Source organism: Euprymna scolopes, chromosome 13 (assembly GCF_053919585.1).
Source record: "Euprymna scolopes isolate OS-2025 chromosome 13, ASM5391958v1, whole genome shotgun sequence".
NCBI lineage: Eukaryota > Metazoa > Mollusca > Cephalopoda > Sepiida > Sepiolidae > Euprymna > Euprymna scolopes.
The window spans coordinates 133921905-133937560 of record NC_136494.1 but is presented as its reverse complement, the minus strand read 5'-3'; positions in this window follow the sequence as shown (position 1 = coordinate 133937560).

Below are 15656 nucleotides of genomic sequence, written 5' to 3'. Positions count from 1 at the left end.
AAGTACAAATGTAATTCTGTACGCGGAAGCAGATGTTCACTTGTTTATCTCGTGGTCGGCACCGATGTTAGAGATAGTGCTATAATATTTTAAAGTGAGGATAGGAAATGAAAAGCAGTGTTATATCAACGCAAATTAGGAATCTACACTCTGGTACGTGTGATATTGTTCCACTTTCTTGATTAACCTCACATGGTTAAGGGGTTGCTTAATTATCTACTAACGACGATACGACATCCCTTAACCATTGTCACATAGCGTTACATTTCGAATATCGGACTGGATATTCATATTAAAGCCAGACTCACTAAAGAGTTGTTATAAGATAAAACTCTGTCAGTAGCTAACTATATATATATATATATATATATATATATATATGTATATGTATATATATATATATATATATATATATATATATATAGTAATTTAAAAAATATATATGGCGATTAAGCTACACTAAATATTCCGTGTTTCATCAACTCTAGGAATCTTCAGGATTCTTCTTATAAGCCTGAAGAAACCTAGAGTGGATGAAACGCGGAATATTCAGTGTAGCTTACTCGCCATATATATATTTTATAAATTATTAACTAGCTCTACCTACGTTTTGAGCACTTTTGAAGTAAATACTTTAAGTTTACACATAAATTTATACTTTTGTATATTAATTTATGTGAGTTAATGAAGTAGTTACATATATATATATATATATATATATATATTATTTGAGGGTAAACAGTTACATATGGTCGCTAAAAATAGCCATCTGTTTCAGACAATGAGACTTCCTTAGGCGACCTAGAACCTCTCGATGCCACAAAGAAAATATTTTCTTTGTGGCGTAGAGAGGTTCAGGGTCGCTTGAGGAAGGCTCATTGACTGAAACAGATGGCTATTTGTAGCAACCATATGAAACTGTTTACCCTCAAATAAAAAATATTTGCTCTTTTTATTGAGCACTATCTAACAACCTCGTTGTTTTATTGAGGACTATCTAACAACCTCGTTGTTTTCATTAGTCCCGACTTACGTCCTCTTCCTTTCGAACAGCTGATGCATGTTTCAGTAAAATATATTTTGTTTCATTCATTTCATTCATATCTGAAATAATATGCAACGAAAACAGCTCTTTCCAAATACTCAAGCTTTGAGAAGGTAGGAGTATATTTTACTCTGTTTACACATACTAGTGTTACTCTTTCATGCGACGCAGAGAACTTTCCTTCATTAGAGCTAGTCTCCTGAACAAAGCGTCAGTCTCATCTTTCCATTTCGTACTTTCAATATACATACATTAGCTAATGCTGCATTAAGACTAACCTCTTTCTCACGCGTCCATAATTTTGCAAATTTAATTGGCTTTTCCCAGAACTAAAATGTATAAAATTACCATTTTGATAACACAACGACATTGCGTCAACTCAAACTCCGTCCCAAAAATACGTCGCTTTTAGACACATCTGAGATAATATAATATAATTTTATATTTACATGTATTTATTTGACAACCACCAAAATTGAATAGCATATTCCGCGTATTCTAGCAAAAATAATCAGATCTGGTATTCCAAAATACCTTCTCAAAAAAGTTTTTTAAAAAGGTTCTATGCTGTTTTAACTATTCAGCTCTAATGATATGAGATTATAAGATTCATGAATCTCTAACAAACATTATTTATTAATGATATTTATAAAAGCATTTATAAAATTAAAGGATATTATTCATTACTTCATGCAATTCCCAATCATTCATTAATGATAATTATGAGCCAGTTAAAAAACAAATAAATCCTCTTTCGGTTACTTTATTTGTTACTTTTGCATATATTTTTCTTAATGTGGGTGTGCAGGGTTTGATACATAATATATAATATCTATATCGATTCAGCAATCGAGGGAAGCAGACTACAACAACGCTGCTACTCTGGGATGAATAGAATCAATAATAGTGTGCGACTCATCAAAGAAAACGAACAATAATCACATCTTCATCGAACAGTTTAATTTATGCAAGTAAAAATATGATGTACAAAAATAAACAACAAATAAATATGTAAACAGCAAAAGTTAAATGCAGAAAAGAACAGTGCAAACTTGTGCTCTTACAGAATTCATTTTAGTTTTAACGCTTTAAAAATTGCGATCAAATGTACTAGCTGATGGTGCTTATGTTGTTGCATGGGAAATGACTTTGAGACTGCCATCTCGAACTAATATCATAAAGCAATCAATTGTTATCAAAACGAAGGAGATTCCTAAGTATATATATACGCTTCTGTTTGTCCAGGGTCAACAGTGATCAACAACTACACTATAACATTGCATTCATTAACACTGATCGACCATAGCCGAGAATAACAACGACCATAACGGACTACAGCAGCCAATGACTTACGCGCCCAGTAACCACGTGCGCTCAGTACTGTCAATGGCCACGGTTGACAGTTGTCAACATCGTCAGTGGCCGCCTATCACGTAGACGCCACTGGCGAGCATAAACGTCACTATTATACATAATATTTGTGCGGAAATGTTTAAGGATGTTGCCCAAAAACAAATACGACAGCTTTATTTCGGAAATGAATATTGTTTTTCGCAGCAGAAAATTATATTATATTAACTTACTCAACAATTTATTCGTGTTACGCTATCGCTTGGGCGGAACTCTAGCGTCTCATCAGTGTAGCTAGAACCATGAGACTCAATCGTAGTCCAAATCAAGTGGAACTTGTGCTTGCAAAAAATGCTAGAATTAATGAAAGTATTACACTATTTCTTATGTGGATCCTTATTACGTTAGCTATTTATCCACATAACTATTAGCGGTATATATGTATATTATTAATAAAAATTAAGTGCATAAAATGTATACCCATGAATATAAATGTTTTTAGCTTTTAGCTGTCATCAGTATTTGTTATATAATATATTTGTATATGATCAAGTGATAAATTGAACGAAAAAAAAATATCGCCCCAAGTAATCGGGCTGTGAACACTAGGTTCATTACACTTAGTGAACATCGGATTGCAAAAACATTATAACCGTCCGAGCGCGAGCTTTGAGATGGCCTAACGAGAGAGGTCGATACTTGGATAGTTACCGAGACATAAGATTTTGTATACTGAAGTGGAACCAGGACAAATGTGTTATAATTAGTATCGTTGTCTCCGAATTTGTCTCAAAGGATCGCCCGACATGATATACTCTCATTTATTTTTTAAAAATTACATACGTTGATAGATGAAAACCTAAACAAACATTGATTTCTTTCAGATTTTTAATAAATAATATTTTCCGTGTTAAACATTATTTTTGCAGTTTATTCACAATCAATATTTTATGCAAGTAAGATTAGAATAGTTTAATTTGACTTCACGTTGAGGAAATCTTTTAGTGAATCTGTTTTGGCTTTCTTCCATATATCCACCGGGCAACGGCAGTACGCGCGAGTTTCTAGTAATAAATAAAATAAAGTCCAACGTTGTATTTGCGGTTTATAAAAGTGTTTTCTCTTAAGCAGGTTACAAACTTCAAAGTAGCAGTCGAATTGTGTACAAAGCCAGAAACATTACAGCATAAGGCATGCATATAAATTAGTCTCTGCCAATAAATTTATACGCTGCATTTAAAACACATTTCGTTATTTAACATAACTGAACATTTATTGAAATAAGATAAAAAGCAAAATAAAACGAACTTTTTTAAATCCCATTTGATTTTAAATCGTTAAGAATAATACGCGTTCAAACTTCATCATGAATGGAACGCAATTCTCTTCGATTGAGTGTATGTTATATTATAGTTTAGTTTTGCGAGCTGCTTTTACTTAATTTAAACTGACAATATGTCCGTAATATTGGAAACGAGAGATTCTGTTATATCTCAGGAGACAATATACCGTCTTTGTAAGAGTGCGTGTGGGTGTAATTGAGGGGAAAGTCTTGTGAATCCCCTAGTCACATTTTTCTCCACTCGACATTGGCTGATTCCAATAGCAAGGAGAAGTCCACCACGTCTGGAAAATATGCTGAAATAAACGAAGATGCAAACAATACATGGTGTTCTCGAACTTTCAACCATTTTTTAGGATTGACCAGGTTAAACGATGCTTAACTTCGGTGATCTAACGGGAACCGGTTTGTTAAGGTGAGTATACCGTAACTAGAAGCTAACCTTTTACTAGGAGTCTTGCCTGCTCGTTCTGGATTTCGGTTAACGAACTATATCGCATTTCTTCTGTACTTATAGAAAAACGAGACATTGAGCGAGGAAGAAAACACTACTGTTCCAATCAACATTTAGCAAAATCGCACTTTAATTACATTAAATCCAGCTTGTGTCTAATTATGTCTTCGATGTACCAGATTAGAAGCATTTGCTGACCTTTTGAACAATGTATATTGCATCCTATGCGTAATAAATGGACACGTAATGTAATTCTATATTCAAACACCTATGTTGTTACCATTATTACTATAACGATCTATAATTATTCACTGTGTTCGTGTACGTTTTCACCTCTTAGTATCACAAAACCCCATTCTATTGTTGTTCCATTCCTAGTTGCATGACCATTAATGATGTGGAAGCAATGCATGGTTGTTACTAAACACGCAATGTTAGTTCCATCTCAAAAGAACTTCCTATTATTATAATCTGAAAATGGTATCTCATGTTTTTAGGAAGTATCGGCGAGATTTGTGTTTGTGTTGGTCGATAATCCTTTTTTCTTCTTTTTGTGTTTGCAAGGCAGAATAGTGCAACTCGCAAAAAGTCACCACATAAACGTTTTCGTTTTGATTCTCGGTTGTGGTGCACGAGTTATTTTTTTTAAGCGTTACTATATATTAAGTCCAATATAATATAATAATAAATACGAACTGTACATTAATCAAGATATTATATTTAAGCGCATTTTACGACCGGGGAATGTCGGGCGGCCTGCATATATATATATATATATATATATATATATATATATATATATAATTGTGACATCCCCTTTAAGAAATTCGTTTCTTATCGTTGAGAACTTTAAGTTGAAATAAAGCCTATCACTTTAGCTCTTATGCATAGATCATCGTATAACGATTAGATCAGTGTCTGAATGACGTAAATGAACATTTAAAATTAAAATGTTTATATGCAACGGTATTTCACGCGGTTTAGTGTAGCCGAATTGATTAGGTATTCGCTAATCGAGCCAGAGATATCTCGTATTGCGGGGTTCGAATCGTTTGACTGGTATTAATCGTGACACCCTGCACTGAACATTCCTGAAAGGATGAAACACTAGTGTCTGTAGGTATTCAATTATTATATTAAAAAATAATTATATATATATATATATATATATATATATATATATATATATGGTCAATAGAAAATTATATGTACATGATTATTCAGACTTTTGTCCATATAGCTTTGGTCTATTAAACCCTGTTCCAGTATTTTAAGTAACGTTGCCTATATATGAGTGTTAATAGATTTTAACGAAGCACAAGTTCAACTCCAAAGGACACGATTACATTAAATTCTTAACATGGTATAGCATGAAAAATTGTATATGGATACATGAACATTGAAATTAAATAAAAATGAACAAAAGAAAGATAAGGAAAAAGATAACAGTCAATAATTAAATGAACAGAGAAGATTTTGTTTTCAACAGCGAAATGCATGAAATAATCTATTCCATAATAAATTACACTTAAAAGACATAAGCGAAATTAAAAAAAAAAAAAACGGTTACAAAAAAATATTTTTTCTTTAGAAGAAGAAATATGACTTTTATAATGACAATCTTTCATAATAAAATATAAAATAATTTTTTAAGAAAAATTGTAGTATAAAATATAATTGACAAAATCTATGTTGGCGAGTAAAAACACAGTAGAGGAGCTGTTATTTAATAAAAGATTTCCTCTATGTATGTTACAGCTTAGGTTTTCATTCAAATTTGTGTGACATTTATAATCTTCACACTACTACTACTTGTATTACTTCTATTACTAGTCATAGTTATATTACTACTACTACTACTACTACTACTAATACTACTACTACTAATAATAATAATAATAAAACATAAACCTCAAATCTAACCCATATGAACTACAAACATTAACCGGCCATACGGAAACTAAAATAAGATAACGGAATTCTACATTGAACCAAGAACAGTGAAAAGCAAAATTGTTAATTAACTACGCTACCCCTAAACATTGTAGCGTTCACATTGACAGGCGCCACACGAAATAGTTGTCACAGACCAAAGAGAACCAGGCATTCGGTGGATGAGGGCTGCTTTTGGGGATGATTGTTGCCACTCAAATCCCAGTGAAGACCAATGGTCGTTACAAGCAATAAATCAATGATAAACTGCTGTGGCGATGACGCAAATTCATCTACATTTATAGATAGAGGTGGAGAGTACTAGACATTTGAGGACACTTTTTAATCCAGGCTTCAGGGAACACCACGTTATTGGGAGAAATGAATGTTTGCTGAAATGCATGGGTGAAGACCTATACTGATTATAAATATTATTGGCTCACATGGTGCTTTCACACAAGTAAACAAACGATCTGATTGGAGACGTGTGGTGTTCTCTAGAAGCTGAGTAACAGCAAGTCTCCTCAGACGTCCAGCTATCTCCTCCTCCTTCGATATCATTTGCAAATGAATTTGCATCATCGCAACATCCGTTTACCATTGATTTCTCGCTGGCAGTGGCCATTGGTTTATACTGGAATTTACGTGGCACTAAGCCTCCCCAATATCACAGTTCTCTTCGCACTTATCCAGCGGAGGTCTGGCCAGTGCTCCCTTCTCGGTCTTTCCATCCTCCTTGACCTTACTTGGCTCTTGGTTATCACTTTTCTATTGGGGGGGACGGTGGTGAAACAATGGAGGGGCTGCATGATAGGGGTGTAGAACATTTAGATCTGCAGCTTCGGTGTTCTTCATTCCCTGTAACGCTTCTTCGTTATATGGTCTTGTTTTATTCTCCGCATTCAAGGGTTTTCCTTAATATTTCAGCCGTTTTCCTTATCGTTAGGCGTTGTATTTTTGCAGCTATCCCTCTGATTCCAATTTCTGCCATTCTTTTTTCCAAGTTTTTCGGAATTGTTCCTAGTGCTCCTACTATTATCGGTACTATTTTGATTTTCTTCATCATCCAAATCCCTTTTAACTCTCTGGCTAGTTCTGTGTATTTGCTTCGTTTCTCCTTTCCTTTCATACTCACTCTGTGGTCAGCTGGGACTGCAAATCCACGATTTGAAAGGGTTTCTCTTTTTTGTTAATTATTAAGACATCTGGTCTTCTTGCTTGGATGGGTTTGTCCGTCTGTATATCCATGTCGCATAGGCTTTTGTGGTTCTTGTTTTCGAGTGTTGTTGCTGGTTTATGCTTGTACCATTTATCTGTACGCTAAAAATGCAGCCGTTTGCACAATTCCCAGTGCACCGCCCTCCCCATTTGGTCATGCCTGTTTTTGTATCCCTTTTGGGCCAGTTTGCTGCATTCACTTACTATATGGTTTATCGTTTCACAGAGTCTGCATTTGCTGTTTTCTTGTGTTTTATCGATCCTTGCTTTGATATGGTTGATTCTTATCGAGTTATCTTGTGCTACGGTTATTAGGGATTCAGTTTCACTGTTTATATGTCCTTTTCGCATCCATGTCCATTATTTGTTATACTTAAGAAAAGCAAAACAACTAGAAAAATAAATAGTAGGACCTATAATTAAAGGTATAAACACATGTGCAGTACAACAAGTAAGATACTTTGAACAACTCATAAGCCGAACCAAACAAGAACTGGGGAATGTCGACCAGAAGATCAGAAAATTTATTAGCATGCACTACATATATTATAACCAAAGGGTGATTCTGACAAACTCTACGTGAAAGGGAACGACATGGGAAGAGGGCAAGTACGTATAGAAGACTGTATTTACGACACAAAAAGAGAATTATAAAAATACATAACGGCGAACACATCCGCATAAGACAGTGAAAAAATAAACAATACTGAAAAAGAAGAGGGAAGAGATAATACGTGGAGAGCAAAATAGGAACAGAAAAAGATAAGCAGGTAGAGAAACTGTCTCACTAACAAGTGTGGCACGCAATAACGCGATAAAAACGTATTATATCAAATTAAAGATCGGCAAAATATAAAACATAGCTGATGCAAACTTTGTAGAAAAAGCAAAAGAACAGTACACAACGAAATACGTGAATGCCGCGAGCTAGCGCAAAAAGAATATAATATAAACATAACTAGGTAGGGAAAACAGTACACTGGAAACTAGGAGAAAAACTGCATCTTTAACACCGAGACATATGGTACACGCCTAAACCGGTAGCAGTATTTGGAAATAGAAATAATAAAATCTTATCGAACATAGACGAACAAATAGTTAACAAGAATGAAGGAGCTCAGCCAGATAATAGATTTTACCGTCCAGCAAATCACGGGGTGCATAACAAGGAGACGAGGAAACAGAAAATACACGAAACCGGCAACAAGAGCTAGGAGGTATATGGATGAGGAAGAAAGTCAAGATAACACTATTAACAGTAGGAGCACTGGGAACAATCCTGGAAAACTTCGAAAAAAGAAAAAGGAAAAATCGAACCAGGGAAAGGCAGAGAGTGCACAACAGACAGAAATAACGAAAACGTCTGAAATATAAAGAAAAACTCTTGAATACGGAGATTAATGCACATCAACTACAATCATCACCAAACCGGAAGTGAAATGGATAAAATACCACATGAAAACAAACTGTATAATCGTAAAATAACCCACCGGCAAAAAACATTGTAGAGCCAGCATCAAATAGTATTGAAGGGCATGGAGGATGAAAGAACAGAGTAGAGAAAGCACCAAATAAACAAGTACAAAGAAAACTAGAAGCTTAAGGACGCTTATTATTGCTGACATGCCAGCGATGATCAATAGTCATTGTCATCGATAATTTAGTGCCAAGCGACTGTTTCCATTTTGTAAATTCATTTGCAAAGTTTATCAAAAATATCGGAGGGTACTAGGAACCTGGGGAAAGTTGTTGCCTCCAGAAAACAGAACCGTTGTTATTAGTAAGCAATGTCTAATGATGAGGGTGAGTACTCCTAGTTATTCAGGAGAACTACATCCAAAATGCTTGATGCCGACAAACTGTACGTGGAAAAGAAAGACAGAGAAAAATAGTTAATTTGTATGGAAAACTGTGTGATATGACACAAAAAAGAGTATTAGAAAAAAACATAATGCAGAATACGCAAAGGGCAATAACTACGACAAAAGATACGGAAAGAATGAACAAGACAAAAAACTGAAAGGCAATTCCATGTTTTCGTCTTTAGAAATTTTACTTGATTTTTTAAATCAAAATGTATGACGCCCCTTCACAATTGTTTACAATTCGTTTTTATTCTGAATATTTGTGATTTAAGCATGAAATTAAAAAATTCTAAATATTTCAAAAACAATGTTGCACGATTACATGATCATGTTTATGAACACACAGAGACACTAGACAAAATATGGCAGCAAAAAATAAGCCCAGAAACAATGGGAACTGAAACAGCTACACATACGATTCATAAGGATTACAAAAGATGAGACTAAAGAAAACACTTCGGGATGGCGATGAAAAAGAACCTAAACATAGAAACTGAATCTGAAGCCGAACAAGATAATGCGATGAGAAGCAACGACATAAAAACAAGGATCAACAAATTCAGACTTTGTAGACAAAGCGACAAAATAATAAATGAACTAGACCCAAAAAGAATACAAAATTAGACACGATTAATGAGAGAAGCAGTAAACATAGGATACCGCAAATAACTACATCTTAAACACACAGACAAATGGTACAAGAATGACCGGTAGCACAACTTAAATCGAATATCACATAATTCAATAGGACTTGGACGTAGAAACAGATAACTCCATCAAATAAAGACCGGGTGTAATAATAGTAAACACGGATGGGGACGTCCTTCAAGATTGCAGATTTAGCCGTTAAGCAGAAAAACAGGTAAAATAAGAGCCAATGCATGGAACCGTCTAGAGATCTGAAAGGAATATAGACGATGGCAAAATCAAGAGAGCACCAATACAAGTAATAGATCTATGGACAATCCTCAAAAACTTTTTCAAAAAGAATCGTAGAGATTGGTATAAAATGAATTGCTGGACACAACGGATAACAATAATTAACCCCACTTGCGCCTGAGCTAGAATAAACAAGACTTATGGAAACTGCCACCGAAATGTAATGGAAAGAAATACCAAAGAAAATAAAGAAAACTTCGACCGTATTATTGTAAGTTACCCTCACAAACAAAAAAGCATGAACATCAACTGGCATTGCATCAAATAGTTGTGATGGGTTAAGGTAAATGGAAAGACCAAAGAGAGAATGCACTAACCAGACCTGAAATGGATGAGTGTGAAGAGGAATGGGGCTTGAAGGAAATTTATTGCTACTCAATTTCTATTAAAGAGCATTGGTAGCAAGAAATCAAGGGTAAACAGCTGTCACGATGGATTCATTTTCAAATTTTAGTAAATGAAATGGAGAATACTGGAAATTAGAAGAGACTTCAGGAAACCTCCAAAAGTCTTGACGACAGCCTTTGTGAAAACTACTATTTAATAATAATAATAATAATAATTTACAAGATGTAGTCACGAATTTTTCTAGTAAAAAGTGTTGAATCTATGCTCTCAAGAATTACATCTTAATGTTGATTCAGATTTTGCCGGTTCCGATTGCTGCTTCCAGTTGCGTAATATATGCACGTTCTCTGAATCATAAAAAAACAAAAATATAAAATTGAAATAACGAGAGCCCCCTTGCTGTTCATTGCTTCCAAGCAAGAAATATGCTTGGTGAGCACTTACGACTATTAGAAATAACGCGTATTACATTATATCCTATGAAATTTATTCGATTAAACAACTCATATTGGTTTCCTTTTTCTTGCTTGGTTGCATATTTAGTATTCTCATTAAAATCCGCGTCACTTGCAACGATTCCATCACATTTAACTTTGTAAAATAGATTAAAACCAGCAGAAATCTACGCAAGACATACAAGAGTTGAATCTATCTCCAAAGCAATGGGTTATAACTGGAATAAATATAATATATAGGTAATGTTGAACATTTAGATTTGTTTCGTTTCAATTATTTGTTTCAATGTTTGATTTTCCTCATGTATCTGTGTTTCTTTTGCTTTTCTTTTCTTTATGGGAATGTGATAGTAAACCTTATATTTCACGGTAGATGAGATAATATAACACCGTTTGTTACATAATCATAAAACATGAAAGCGAACACGTGTGTTGCGACATACATTTTATTATGCAAAATCAAACTTTAAGAAATAGTAAATATATTTAAGTAGCATGACCGACAGTTTCCAAAACATGAGGACCTGCTCAGTATTCTCTATCTCTTGACGTCTCACATGCATAATTTCAATCTTCTGGCAATACCTACATTCCCAATTACATTCAGAGACACGTGAAATTTCGTTTCATCAAATTCACTGTAATTGTCGACAAATAACATTTTGTGGGCAGTACTTCCTAAACTGATGATTCCGTAAGCAATGTCTTTAGGTGTAAAAAGTATTTATTTAATTAAAAAATATTATAGGTAAATACCCCTTTAAGAAATTTAATAATTGAGAAAAAATTGTTAATAAAGTAAACAGGCATCCTTCATTACTTCCTGTTTGTAGAATAATATCATGACAGTTGATTATAAAAATCCGATCTCACCGATTCATAAAAATTTAAATCTACTTTTATTTAAAGCTTAATTCTCGGTGGCCAAGAAAAACTCTAGTCTGCAAAAGTAAAGATAACTTTGTTGATTCAGTTCAAATTTTCTGACAATCAGTAATTATCACCTGCTGAAATGATGATTACTTTAGCATAAAATACTAGTGACCGTAAGTATAAAAAATCTTAATATTTATTTAAATAATGTAATAGTTATATATATATATATATATATATATATATATATATATATATATATTGATATTGATATATATATATACAAGAATAAAAAAGCATTAGAAATGCAAAAGGATATAGGGATGGTATGCCACAAAGTATACAAACAAGATAGCTATGAATGGCTAAGCACATGGAAATAGAATTGCATCCAAAGTATAGCCCTATAGCTTTTCTCCAATCTTCATTCCGTGCCATCATTACGGTTGTAAAAAGCTATAGGGCTATAATTTGGATGCAATTATATTTCCATGTGCCTAGCCATTCATAGCTATCTTGTTTGTATACTTTTTGGCATACCATCCCTATATCCTTTTGCATTTCCAAAGCTTTTTTAATTCTTGTTAATTAGTATTTTTACTTACAGTCTTATTTTTAAACTTACATTCATGATAGTATTGTCTTTTTTAGGAGGCGGCTCATTGCCGCCTCCATTAGTAGCAGGTCGCTTCCTGCTGGGTTTTAGGTCTTTTTATAATAGTTTGTGCATGAGGCAGCTTTTTCCCCCTCGGAATCCCTGTTATACCGTGCTTTTGAGTCAGCACGTGAGGCAGCCTTCTTTGCCTCAGTATTTGCATGATACTTTATTTTTATTATTTCAGCATTTTTCTGATAGTATTCTTTTTGCTTAGATAATACCTTGACTTTGTTTTTTTCATAGTCTATATTTCTCTGAGCTTTTTTTACTACGTGCTGAATTTGGAATTTTTTATTAAATGTAAACATATAACACTTATGTGTATCTTACTATAATATCACTGATAGCAAGACAACTCTCGTAGACTTGAGATACTGCCCCGTCACCAATAGTTAAAGTGTGGAACGGTATATACACCAATAGTGTAGTTTTTATCTTTATATGAAGTCCTAATCAGTGACAGTGTTAGGTTACTTGGTTAATTTATTGTAGTTTATTTTAGAAAACTTACTTGTTTTTATTAGTAGATTGTGTATAGTAGCCACAATATCTAGTTATTTTTGTGGCTAGGGCTTGGATTTTGATTCTTTTTGGTCAGCTTCCAGTGAGTTCTTTAGAAGATGATTTTCTTGCAGTTTCTTTTGCGGTTAATTTAACTTATTTCCTTTGGCGTTTGGTGGGTTCTTAGAAGAACTGGTCTGATCTACTTTTCTTAGCGAGCGAAGAGATTCAGCTGCATTTAACAATGGTTGCTATAGTATATTTTTGCTCATGCGTGAGAATACAGATGCTAAACTACTGACTGACAAACAATAATAATTTAGACAAGCCCGTTCCACAGCAGACATCCTAACTGTGATCTCTGAACGTATATACCATTCACTGGACAAAGCGGGGGAGGGCAGAGCGGTAGCTCTAGATATATCTAAGGCTGTTGACAGGGTATGGCATGAGGGTCTCCTCAGGAAAATCAGACCATACGGTATCACTGGTAAAATACTTAACATAATTAAATCCTTCTTAGATAAGAGAAAAATCCAGGTTGTCCTCGACGGGGGTGCCCCAGGGTTCTATCCTTGGACCTCTATTGTTCCTGATATTCATAAATGACCTCCCCGACAAAATTGCCTCTGAGATGGGTATATATGCTGATGACACTACACTCTATGGCAGGCACGACGGGAAGACGAATGAACACATTTCTAAAGAAATGGCAGAAACAATAGAGGAAGACCTCCAATCTGTAGTGGAATGGGGAAAAAAGTGGTTGGTCGCGTTCAATGCTGCCAAGACTAAACTAGTTTCATTCAATAATTACAAGAAACCCTCTCTACCACCCATAGCAATGGCCAACGACTCTTTATCTGAGAGTCCATCTTTCAAACTCCTTGGCCTAACGTTCAGAGGAAACATGAATTGGAACAATTGCATTGAAGGCATTGCCAGGGCCGCTGAAAGAAAGGTGGGCTCTCTCTACCGTGCTAGAAAACTATTAACACCTGAAAGTATCCTGTACCTCTATAAGGCCACCATTCGCCCATGTACGGAGTATTGCTGCCACATCTGGGCTGATGCATCTGCTGCTAGTCTCTCGCTCCTTGACAAGGTTCAAAAAAGGGTCGCCAATCTGATAGGCCCTGAACTGGCATCTAAGCTTCAGCCTCTGTCCCATCGACGAAATGTTGCATCCCTCTGCCTTTTCTACAAGTATTTTAGTGGTGAATACTCTGACGAACTGCAAACACTTGTGCCCCCACGACGTGAGCACCCTCGACAAACCCGACAGGCTGCTAAATCCCACCCCCACACTGTAGAGATCCCTAGATGAAAAAGATCTTTTTACTCCAATAGTTTCTTCCCCAGAACCGCTAGACTCTGGAATTCCATTCCAGGTCCCTGCTTCCCCAACAGTACTGACGTGCAGAAGTTCAAGTGTAACGTAAACTGACACCTTGCTGACTAAATCCCTACATAGTACCCCAGTAGTTGTTCCCCCTGATAGTAGCTACCTACACCAAAGTGGCAATTGGCCTTGTTTGGGGTGAAAATGTAATAAAAAAAAATTCAAGTTTCCCCTTATTTTTCAATAGTTTGACAGTAGTCATGTGTCTTTCTGCCAAGAGCGACAGACGTCAGTGTTAGCCTTGATCGTCTAGAGGTTAAGACCTCACGTTGTGGCCGTGCTAACCTAGGTTCGAATTCTGGTCACAGCATTGACACTTTGTACATATTTTACAGTCCAAAATCTGAAGAATTATTTGTTTTTATAACATTGTTTTTTGACTTCGTACTTGCTGATAGGTTACTCTTATAACAATTTTGATCAACTGAGATAAAGATTTCGTGGTTTCATTAACGCTGGTGGGTTACTTTTTAAAGAAAAAACCTTAACGTTCACCTCAAATATTCAGCGTCCAAGAAATATAGGTCACTGGCAAACTGGAATGTCTGTGAGCATCCGGTGTATTATTTGGAGCTGTCCCTTTTGAGAGAAGTTCCGTGTTCGAAGTGGTCTGTCTACATTGGGTATATAGTGTTTAAAACTTGTTATTATACGTAATCTTATTTAATTATCGAGTTAGCTAAAAAGCGATGGGTCACTGCACTTCTCCGTGTAAAGAGCAGTCGATTGATGCTTGAACTGTTGTCAGAGACCGTTCGTACACCGAGATACATCGTCTCAAAAAAAGAAGAATGAAGAAGAAAGAAGAAAGAACAATTGGCCATTTTTGTACCCTTTTTTTTGCTCTCTTTTGACATTTTAACCGACGTTCTGGCACTCGCTAGATTCGTAAGACGCTTCTCTGTAAGAATATGTACTTTTTGAAACTTATAAGTTGATTTTAGTTGAGATTTGGATAGTTTTGTTTTGTAGGCGTATATAGGCGTGTACGGGCCATCCTTATATAGAGAGAGTGCTACCGCCTCTCTGATATATATATATATATATATATATATATATATATATATATATATATATATATATACATATATATATATGCATGAATGTATAAATATATGATATAATAATAGAATAATAGGATTATAAACAAGATAAATATAAATATATAAATAAAAATTTGTGTATATATATCAAGATCTGCTATATAGGTGAGTAATGAATGAGGGTTAAATTGGTATGTTTTTCCTTAATATATCGGAAAACAAATCCCTCTC